Source organism: Triticum aestivum, chromosome 7B (genome assembly GCF_018294505.1).
Source record: "Triticum aestivum cultivar Chinese Spring chromosome 7B, IWGSC CS RefSeq v2.1, whole genome shotgun sequence".
In the NCBI taxonomy this organism is placed as follows: Eukaryota; Viridiplantae; Streptophyta; class Magnoliopsida; order Poales; family Poaceae; genus Triticum; species Triticum aestivum.
In genome coordinates this window covers 555,171,827-555,183,692 of record NC_057813.1, presented here as the reverse complement: position 1 = coordinate 555,183,692, position 11,866 = coordinate 555,171,827, and positions in this window count along the sequence as shown.

Sequence of the window (11,866 nt, the reverse complement as noted above, 5' to 3'; positions counted from 1 at the left end):
CATTATAAACATGATCTTAGAAATCATACATGTCATTCAAACATAACATCTTTCGAGCACTGCGACTCTATTATACGAGCGCCCTGCAGGACTTCCTCAAAGTAATGCTCGGTGGGGAATCGGCTTTTGTCCGAACCCCGGGATGCAACAGCGGTGGCATCCATCTCCGCCCAGTATGTTTTACCACGGGCGAGAGCCATCCGCGCACCTTCTATGCATGCCGACCGCTTCATCGCCTTAATATGCGGCACTGCCCCAAGGAATTGCTGCAACAAGCCAAAATAACTCTTCGGCTTGGGCCTTTTCGGCCACAGATGAGTGACCACATCCGTCATGGCCAGTCCGGACAATCTATTCAGCTCAGCCCACTCAACCAGCCGATCACTCAACGGAAGTGGACGCTCCGGACTATGGAATTGAGACCAGAAAAGCTCTTCCATTTCATGATCCTCCTGGCTTCGAAAGTGCACGACTGCGTCAGCCGCACTCGCCGCCAAGTCCAGATAAGGATCCTCCGCACCGTACAATCGGCCCAGCTGAGCATACTTCGGATCCGTGAACTTCCTACGCAGCATAAAGGGCTTTCCAGCCACAATGTCTCCGACCTGACGCAGTTCCTCCTTCATAGCCCGCATCGCACTACGGGCATCCTTGGCCTCGGCATCGGCCTTCTTCAGGTCCTCTTGCTCCGCTCGGCGTTCTCCTTCAAGAACCTCCAGGCGGTCGGTAGCAACTCTTAATTTCATGGCCATTCCAGCCATCTCCTCCCTGCTTCGGCAGTGAGCAGCCTTCTCGGCTTCTAGCCCTTCCGCTGCCTTCAAGGCAGCCGCCTCGCTTTTTCTGGCTTGCTCCTTGGCCCGAGCAAGTTCTGCTCGAAGGTCTTCCACAGCAGCAGCACCATCTGCATCTAAGCATACAATTTGTAAGGAATGGGCGTCAGCTCCCTTACTAACCAACCGCGGGGCAACCACATACCTTGTGACTCATCAAGTCGTCTATTGACCAGCGAGATGTCCGCATCTGCAGCGTCGAGTTGCTTCTTCAGCTCGGCAAATTCATCAGTCCGGCTGGCCACCGAACATTCCGCCACCTGCATGGGCAAGGCGACAGTTAATAACTGAGATTACGATCCTAGGCACGCTATCGTTTTCGACAGCATACCAAGTCTCGGGGGCTACTATCTATACAGGGCGCACTTCATGTGCAAAACTGTCAACAGGTATGTCATTTTTTGCGTACCTCAAATCCCGTCAGTAAACTTCCGACGGCCTCATACAACCCGGTTTCGGCGGACGAGATCCTCTCAATCACATCACCCATTAATGTGCGGTGATCTTCTGAGATGGACGCCTTCTTAAGAAAATCTTGTAGCTCCACCGGCCGTACTCCAATGGGCGCCGAACTCTCCAGTCCCGCCGGACTCGGGGAGACCCTCCGCGACGACACCTCAGGGTCGTCCGCCCCGCACGATGGGGCGGCAGATGAAGGCGTTTCACTTTCCATCATCTCCGGACGAAGGTCTCCTGAAGATGAGCTGTGCTAAGATGGGCTAAGATCCGAACTACAAGGTAAAAACTTCGTTACCTTTAGACATTAAGCAGGGGTGTCTGATAATTATAAAATCCCCTTTTTTCACTTACGGCTCGTTAGAAGGCTGATTCCTCCGAGGAGACAGTACGGTCGGGGCGCTTTCTGGCGCAGGACCTTCCGGTACATATTTCTTTCCCCGCTTTGAGGCCTTGGCCTCCGGGTCTTCGGAAGCGTTCCTCTTCTCCCCCTGGAAGGAGGGACTCTCGATTCCTCCCTTACTAAACGCCTCCTTGGCAGAGGTGACAGTTCCCCCGTGCCCCCCCCTTCGCCCTCATTCGAAGGTGCAACCTCCAACATTTTGATTAACACGGGATCCTGCGTGGTCTTAGGGAGGGGGGCCGGACACCGTATCAGTTTTGCTTGCGCTATCCACTCCTGTCCAGGGATAGCTGGTTAAAAGGCAAGCTCAGATAAATGAATGGAAGGTGTGTCCGGACACAGGGCTACTTACTTGAGTATCCGGGTGATTGCAGCTTAGGCCAGCGTCCTCGGTCAATTCCGGATGCGTCTCTTGCGATCCGAAGAACAGTTTATACATCTCCATGGGAGTCAAACCCATGAAGTGTTGAAGAGCTCGTGGCCCCTCCGGATTAAATTCCCACAGGCGGAGGGGGCAACATTTGTAGGGCAGTAGGCGCCGAATCAACATGACCTGCACCACTGCGACCAGATTGATCTCCCTTTTTTGGAGGCCTCGAATCCGGTCCTGCAACAGGGGGACGTCTTTGGGTGGCCCCCAGTCACGCCCCTTGTTGACCCATGACGTCAACTGCTGTGGAGGGCCCGAGCGAAAGACGGGCGGCGGCTTCTGCCTGCTGCCCCGGGGAGCGGTGATATAAAACCACTCCTGTTGCCACAAGCTGAGCTACTCTTGGAAAGAGCCCTTGGGCCATGGAGCTTCGGCCCTCTTTCTTATAACCGCCCCTCCGCACTCTGCCTGACGTCCCTCAATCATCTTCGGCTCCACATTGAAGGTTTTGAGCCATAAGCCGAAGTGAGGGGTAGTGCGGAGGAAGGCTTCACAGACGACAATGAATGATGAGATATGGAGGATGGACTCCGGAGCTAGGTCGTGGAATTCCAGCCCATAGTAAAACATGAGCCCCCTCATGAAGGGATCCGTTGGGAAGCCTAAACCCCGACGGAAGTGAGACACGAACACGACGATCTCGCCAGGCTCGGGAGTTGGGATAACTTGCCCTCGGGCAGGCAGCCTATGTGAAATCTCGTAGGTTAGATACCTGTCATCTCTCAGCTTTAGCACGTCCTCCTCCGTGACGGAGGAGGGCATCCACCGGCCTCGTAGATCAGGACCAAACATTGTCGAAGATCGAAGGTACCTGAATTCGGAGCCCTGGGTGTTGGAACTCAGGGAGAGGGGCGGATTCGATAGAGGATTGAATAAAAAGAACGGGCCTTGGTCTCATTATAAAGAGGAAGAATACCAAGAGCCGTCCCCGTGACCGTTTGGAACCCGCCTTCGATGATGGGGGCGTGGCAACGGGCGCGGCTGGGTTACCCACGTCCGTATTGATGGGAATCCCGGAATAAGGGGAGCACGATCTCTGCTTCGACAAGACGTGCCAAGGAAACCGCCTCGCTAAACGCGCTGAGGTGGAACAATAAAAACAATTCGAGTAAAGGCTTGGAAGTGGTGTGACGTCACGCCACAGAATACGTCAGTAGATTGATCTTGTGTAATATTATTCTCTTTACGGTGGTATGTGGAATTTATTTTTGCAGATCCGGACACTATCCTGGTGTTCACAATCTTTTATAAATTATTCGGAGGAGGAACTCGCCTTGCAATGCCGAAGACAATATGCGCGCCGGACTCGTCGTCATTGAAGCCTGGTTCAGGGGCTACTGAGGGAGTTCCGGACTAGGGGTGTCCGGATAGCCGAACTATCATCATCGGCCGGACTCCAAGACTATGAAGATACAAGATTGAAGACTTCGTCCCGTGTCCGGATGGGACTTTCCTTGGCGTGGAAGGCAAACTTGGCGATACGGATATGTAGATCTCCTACCTTTGTAACCGACTCTGTGTAACCCTAGCCCTCTCCGGTGTCTATATAAACCGGATGGCCTTAGTCCATAGGACGAACAACAATCATACCATAGGCTAGCTTCTAGGGTTTAGCCTCCTTGATCTCGTGGTAGATCTACTCTTGTAACCCACATCATCAATATTAATCAAGCAGGACGTAGAGTTTTAGCTCCATCAAGAGGGCCCGAACCTGGGTAAAAATATCGTGTCCCTCGTCTCCTATTACCATCCGCCTAGACGCACAGATCGGGACCCCCTACCCAAGATTCGCCGGTTTTGACACCGACAGATACCCTCACGCCTCACCCACTCCGTCTACTCCAACGTGAATTCCGCTTTTGCAATTTATGTGGTAGGCGGTCGAGATCTCTCATGAATCATGATAATCTTCCAACAATAATACTCATGCTGCATCGATCTGTCTTGGCTGGTTGGCGGGCACGCACCACACATATCAACGTACTACATCCTCTGTGGCTGCGGACGCGGACGAGCCGGGCCACGCGACATGTTTTGGCAAGTGGCCACGCGAGCGAGCCATTGCTGTCCAAAAGGTGGCTTTTGTTGGCCTTCGCGCACGCCCAGGGGCCATTAGGAGCCAGGACGATGACTCACGTGCCCTAACCTCCCCGACCCGATGATTAGTAGGAGTAATGACGATTAGTACACCAGCCACTCGTGCTCGTAAGCCGCAGGCTTAATCGCTTAATTAATACTCTTGGCATAGTCCACCGATCGCCTTTTCGCTCTGATTGATTGGCACATGTGCACGGGGTCTCGACACTGTATCCGGGCGAAGAGATGGCCGGCGAAGTGGACGGAATAATATCCATGGAGTATAAGTTATGATCCAGTGGGCCGGTTGGATTAATCTGCTAGCCGCATGTTCTGTTGGTCAGTAGCAGCAGCCGCAGCATCCGTTTGTCCTTGGCCATTACTATCTGGTTATTTTAGGAGCATATACAGTCTTTTGTGTGGACTAAAACTATAGACTTAGAACAAGTCCTCTGGCTACATGTACATCGTAAAAAAAGGGTTATAGTCACTCACTCGCTATAAACTTTCAACAATCTGAACTGGAGGACTCAACTATTTCGTGGAGAAAGAATCACAGCTCTTTCTCTCCACCGCGATTCTCGTGTTGGGTTATGCGATGCGACCAAGGACCTTCTTTTCCAGTTTCTTTCTTTTTTCCAAAACATTTCCCTCTCTCTAACTTCTTGCAGATATTTGCTCTAGATGACCATGTACGAGCTTCAAACGTCAATTTTCAACACCAGTAGAGTATCATTCTTCTTGAAGTAGTATATATAGATGATACAGCCAACAAAGATTGCTCATTTTTCTAAGTATAAATTGGAGGAGAAGAGGAGCGGAAAAACCAAGGAAGAATCCATCCAGATCGTCGGTGTTAGAAGGGAGAGAGGGATTGGTGGAATAGTCTTTGTATTGCTTGAGCCTCGTGGGCATATATATAGGAGTACAATGATCTACTTGGAGTACAAGACAAGCCAGAACAAATCCTAGTCTATCTCGTCTTTCCTAATAAACATTATATTCAACATCCCCCGCAGTCACAACGGTAGCGACGCAGACGGTGAGACTGGAGAAGAATCCGAAGGCAAGCCGACAGACACCCCCCACAGTTGTAACGGTCGACGCATCGCGGAGTCGTGGCTGGAGTGGCAACCGACGAGGTTGCTCAAGCAAGGCGATAGCCCTTTGTGCTGTTTGTCGAGGTAGCCGAGAGCGTGGGTGGTGGAGCCGTGGTCGAGGTAGCCGTGCGAAGAATGGCGTGGTCGATGTCGAGTCGGGGTAGCCGGTGTCGAGAAAGTCGTCGTGGAGCCGCGGGCGCAAGAAGGCGCCGAGTTAGTCGTGGGCGCAGTGGTGTCGAAGTAGTGGTGCGCCAGGAAGTAGATGATGTTGACGACACGTCGCGCCGGGGTTGCCAACCCCGGGGACACATCGTAGACGAAGGCACGCGTCGGTGTTGCCAGCACCGGGCATGCGTAGACGGACGAAGACGAAGTTGACGAAGCGCCGTACCAGGCTTGCCGGGCCCAGGGACACGTCGTGGACGAAGGCACGCGGTGGTGTTGCCAGCACCGGGCATGCGTAGACAGGGACCTGCACGAGCTGTACGCCATATCAAAGAAGTCGGAGAGGCCAGCAAAGAAGGACTCGACGACGGTTGTGGCGCCAATCGGCGCGGGGCCAATGTTGGCCGCGGTTGTCGGAGTAGATGAAGCGGTCGGGGTAGATGACGGCGACGCTGGTGATGGGCTGGTGCTGGATGAAGACGAACGGGGTCGACGGGCGGCGGCGGCTACGGGGGTAGCAGCGGCGGTGGCCGAAGAAGAGCGGCGGCGGCGGCGGCCTGACGGCAGCGGCGGCGGTTAGGTTATGAGTGCGGCGGCGATGCTCGAAGTAGGCGAAGAACCCTGACAGCGTGACGAAGACCGGCCCGGACGGTGGCGTTCCCGCGCCAAAGGAGGTGGTGCGGCGCATGCCACAGGAAGTCGACGCGCGGGGACGGCGGTGGACCGTGGGCCGCGGTGCTACGACCCGAAGGGGCGATGCGGCGGGCCGGTCGGGGCAACGACGGAAGACCTCGGGACGGTCGCAGGGACCGTGGGCCGCGGTGCTACAGCCCGAAGGGGCGGCACAGCGGCGGAGCGCGGGGTGGTGCAACCGCGTGAACGGCCTCGAGACGGCGGCGTGGACCGCGTGCCACGCTCGCTACGGCCCGACAAGGCGACGCAGCGGCAGCGCGAGGGTCGGTGCAGCCACGGGGACGGCCTGGAGCGGACGGCCTCGGGGCGGCGATAGACCGCGGGCCGCGGCACTACGACCCGAAGGGGCGACGCAGCGGTGACGCGGGTCGGTGCAGCCGGGAGAAGAACCACGGGGCGGCAGCGCTGCGGCCCGACGGGGCGACGCAGCGGCAGCCCGTTGCTCGATCGATGGAGGGGCGCGCTGAACTCGGAGACGATCTTCACGGGATCTGCGGAGGCGCGCATAACTGACGGGCCAGGTCGGTCGCGCGGCGTAGATGAGGCGGATCGCGGCGGCGAGCGGGTGATCAAGCCGATCGCGGGCAAGGTCGGGGACGCCGCTCGGTGGAGGCGTGGTGGCGGCGGAGTCCGAGATGAAGCCGGCAGCGACAGGCGGCAGGGCGGCTATGATTGGTCGCCGCATGGCGCGAGGCCGCCGGGTCGGGGTAATGCAGGAGTCCCGGTCGGAGCAGGGCGGTGACGGCCGGCGTAGATCGACGGGCGGGCCGGCGCGCGGACGACGGCCTTGAGGGCTGCCTGTCACGCGAGGCCGCCGGGTCGGTGAAGTAGCCGGCCGGTTGCGCCGATGTCGGAGTAGAGGGGCGAGGTGTCGACGGCGGCAGTGGACGACGCAAACCGATCAAGAAAAGATCGGACAACCAAAAAATAGACGCCGATCAAAGCGACCGACGAAAGAGAGAAAAACCCGAATCAAAGGATCGGGAAAAAGACTCTCTAGGGCAGCCGGCCAACACGGCCGGCGAACGAACCCTAGGTACGGGCGGCGCGGCCCCCGGCGGCGGTCATGAAGGCCGACCGCCCCGGGGGCGGCGCGCAGGTGCGGAAGCGGCGGCGGCGAGGGTTTAGGATCGACTTGCGATAGATACCATGTTAGAAGGGAGAGAGGGATTAGTGGAATAGTCTTTGTATTGCTTGAGCCTCGTGTGCATATATATAAAAGTACAATGATCTACTTGAAGTACAAGACAAGCCAGAACAAATCCTATTCTATCTCGTCTTTCTTAATAAACATTATATTCAACAGTCGAGGACCAGGCCATGTGTAGCAGCTGTGCAGAACATGCCAAAAATAGCCTATTCGACCGCTCAGGTCATGTCAACGAAATCAGATGCCGTGTGCACTAAAAAAAAGATGCCGTACGTAAACAACTCACTTTTTTTGCGGGCGTAAACAACTCACTCGACCCCTATATATCTTACAGTATAAAATATGTACGTATGCTGTACAAGTAGACCAAAATATATATTGAGAGTGGCTTTTTTTGAATCCATCTTCGGTGCACCCACGCAAGAAAACATCAAAACATTTCAAAGAATTCTAAAACTTTATGAGAATGATCATCAACAAATGTTATAGTCGTTTGCAAAGTTTGGTGGTTAAATAAGATTCGAGGAGCTCTCTACAAAAAGACAAAATCTCTGAAAATTAGTCAAAATGTAAGTACACTGTTTGAACAAATTTTATAAAAGAAAATTGTACAGAGCACCACGAATGTTATTTGACCACCAAACTTTGCAAGCACCCATAACATTTGTTGATGTTCATTTTCACAAATTTTCAGAATTCTTTGAAATATTTTGCTATGTTTTCTTGCATGGATGCATCGAAGGTGGGTGCAGCCACTACTCTCCCATAAATATTGTAGCTATACCAGTTGGTGACCAAGCTAAAGCTTCAAGGCTTTTCAAAGGACCTGGTGTTTATGTGAGTACTTTTATAGCCTGTCATCTCATAAGGAGTAGAACAAGTAAATACCCGGGATCATCTGAAAACAAGCTGCCATCGGTTGACAGCTCGTAGCTAAAAGCCCAAAACATAGATGTGCATGAGCTGTCGATCTCTCCTCTCCCTTGTACAACAATATCATTAAAAACGAAGGGATCCGTCTCAAGAGAAGAGATATCCTAGATAGTGAACTGGGTCGGGTCGATCCACGAGCTGCCGGCCTGGCCATTGTATATGCGTGCATTCTCGTCGGCCACCAGTCACTAGATAAACTATGCACGGCGTGACCGATGCACGCAGCGTGTAGAGTGGACAAAAGTGAACTTTTCCCTCTCCGCCCTCGGTCGCTGTCGTGTGTGTGTCGAACGCGCAAAGGCTGTGCCGTAGCCAGCTCATCTGGATAATAGAGATGTGGCCATCATGTGTACTTTAGTTGACATAATGCACCGGAGTATGGTGGAGTGCATGTATAGGCTGGGGAAACCATAAACCCTAGTCGGCCAGGAGTGTCATTTGGTATTACTAGATCGATTACCAGTGGAGCTGAAATCATCGGCGTGCCCGCCACTTTAACCACCGGATGAACAAGGGACCTGCATATCTGTCTGCAATCTGCACTTGGAGGCAATGCTGAAATGAGGATTAGAAAATATCTCAGGTACGTGGAGCGAGATACCAACGATGAAACCAACTTCGTCGCTTTCAGAAAATAAAGTGCCAAACCGAGTGCGATCCATGCGAGCCTCGAAGATCCAAAACCGCGTGTCTTTTCATTTTCAGTTTGTCTAATTCACATCTAAATATTTTTTAAAATAAATGTCTCAATTTTGTAGTAACTCCGGTAAAGTTATACTAAGGTTGAGACACTTATTTTAGAACGGATAAAGTATTAGGTTAGGGTATCCGACCCTCAAGCCTCCCGCCTGCGTCTAGACCTGTCAGGACCCCGATTCTATGCCACACCGATCTAGCATGTAACACCTCATATCACTTTACGAAGATCGGGGCGTTTTTGACCAATTCTTTTGCAAATAAAAAAAATCCGTTCAAGAAAGAAGAAGATCAATTTTGGGTTGAACCAACAACCTGATTGTGTGGTTATTCTGAATGGCCTCACGCACGGTATTCCCACGGGTGTCACCTTATCATGTCCGGAACTGTTTGCGCCTTTTGACACATGTATATGATAATGTCGCTAGCATCTATATGACAAGAACCCGGGCTGACATGACTAGTCGTGAACCCAAAGTGGCACTAACTTACAGGTACATGCATACATGACCCAACAACGAACGTGTCGGTCATCAGCGAGTGAATCCGGGTTGTAGCAGCTGGGCTAGCAGGACTCCGGAGAATCTGGGCTATAGCAGGCTAACAGGACTCCGCTAGACACTGCGTGACATTTTCCCGAAGGAACAGACACAGGAACGAAGAAGGACACGTGCCGGCCAGGCTAAGTGTTCTGGAGCAGTAGCAAGCTACCAGGGCTCAGTGGAAGCACTAGGTGACATTTCCCGGTAAGAGAGGCTACTAAGGATAAACAACTAGATAGTCAGATCCCACACATAGCAATACACATTACACGTACGCATAACATGCAAGTATGTGTTATACAACATGACATCACAACATAACTCAACAACTCATATAGATAAAGCTCAAAGAGCCATCACATCATTTATTACAAACGGGGGTCACACGACCCAACATTCAGAGCATACAAGCATCAAGCGAAAGCATTACATGTCTGAGTACAGACATCTACAAATGAAAAAGGCTGAAGAACCTGACTATCTACAACATCCTATCAAGATCGTAGCTGAGGTACGAGCTACTTGTCGAAGTCCACGGAAACTAGTAAGACCGAAGGCTCCGCTGCAAAAACATAAATAAAGCAACATGAGTACAAAGGTACTCAGCAAGACTTACATCAGATCCTATCATACATGCATTTGTATCAAGAAGGTAATATGGGGTTTAGTTGCAGCAAGCCAGTTTTGACTCGGTGGCTATCCTGTTCTACGACTACGAGAAACTTCTTTGAGGTGAGACAACACACACGAGTCCACTAATCACCACACAATACACTACTATGGATTCATCCCCGTCTCCCTACGAGAAGGCCATCCATAGCACTCACACTTGTCTTGAGCATTTTAGAGTATCCACTTCAAGTTGTCTATGTACCACGTAAGCATCCAAGAAGTCCATAACCGCGGACCCAGCTATTCGAATAGATCATGTTAACCCTGCAGGGGTGTACTTTTTCACACACGCTCTCGCCACTTACCGCCATATAAACGTCATGTATCTCGGCAACCTTCAAGCGGAAGCCTGGCGAGGGTGTCGGCCACGACCTGACTAACCACATAAGACTCTAGTCCAGGTTTATCGCCTATTCGGGTTCCATCACAAGGGAGTCCAACCGAGGTTTCCATCACGGACCCAAACGATGTGTGCAGGGTTCCCGAGCCCACCATCCGGGTGCCACTCGGTACACCAGGCCACGTGTGCCTAGTCTGTCCCAAGCCCACCCTGTCGGGTGCCACTTGGTAGAAAAATAACACTACCTACAAACAACAGAAACTAGTTGCGACTTCTGGACAGTGATCAAGTTGGTTAATAAGTCGAGAGGGGCACTTAAGCATTCCAATGCGTGGTAGTAGCTAGTCATTGGACAACATACACAGAACTCAGTGCTTAAGGACGGCTCCAGTGAGACAACCCACCATGTACTCCTACATGGCCTCTCACCGCTACCTCTACCAAATCGTGTTCACACACTTCACTCTTAGCATCAGAACATAGAGCATTGCATTCCAATTCATTCCCAATGAATCAGACCTGACACACTCTAAGCAATAGCAAGCATGGCATGGTAGGAACACAACAATGGCTTCAATCAACTCCTACACATGCTAGTGGGTTTCAACTATTTACTGTGGCAATGACAGGTCATGCAGAGGAATGGGTTCAACTACCGCATCACAAAGTAGCAATTGAATCGTTGTTGTCCTAATGCAATAACAGAGAGCAGGAGCGAGAGAGTAGGATTGTATCGGAATGAACAAGGGGGTTTGCTTGCCTAGTAGATCAACAAGGGAGGCACTGCTTCACAGACACGTACTCTCGAGCACTCTCCGGAGCAGGACCTATCGAGAAGGAACGGTGTCGACAATCAAAACACAAGCATATGCAACAATATGATGCATGATCATGGCATGTAGATGTGATGTGTTTTGAGCTAATGCAGCTAGCATTCATTTGGTTGAAGTTCATTTGAACCAAGAATTCAAATGCAACTCCAAGTTAAGTCTTTATAAATGCCATTTACATGTTTTCACTTATACAAGAGGTATAAGTTGGGTTTTCATGCATGAATCTAGTACAGATGGATAGATTGAATTTTTATGATAGTTTTTCATATATAAGTTATTTCAATCTGAGCTACGGTTGAATTTCTATGAATTTTTGAAGTTTATATCATTTTCTAGAATTTCTTGATTTATTTTAAAACTAGAAAATGAATAACTACGTCAGCACTAATTCATGCCTGCGTCAGCAGGTCAACGGCGCTGACCTGGTCAAACCCGACGTGTGGGGTCCACATGTCAGTGTCTTAGGGTTAAACGGGGGGTTGTTAGCTTAACTAAAAGGATTAGGGGGCACTGGGCCCACATGTCAGTGTCATGGGTTAGTTAGGCG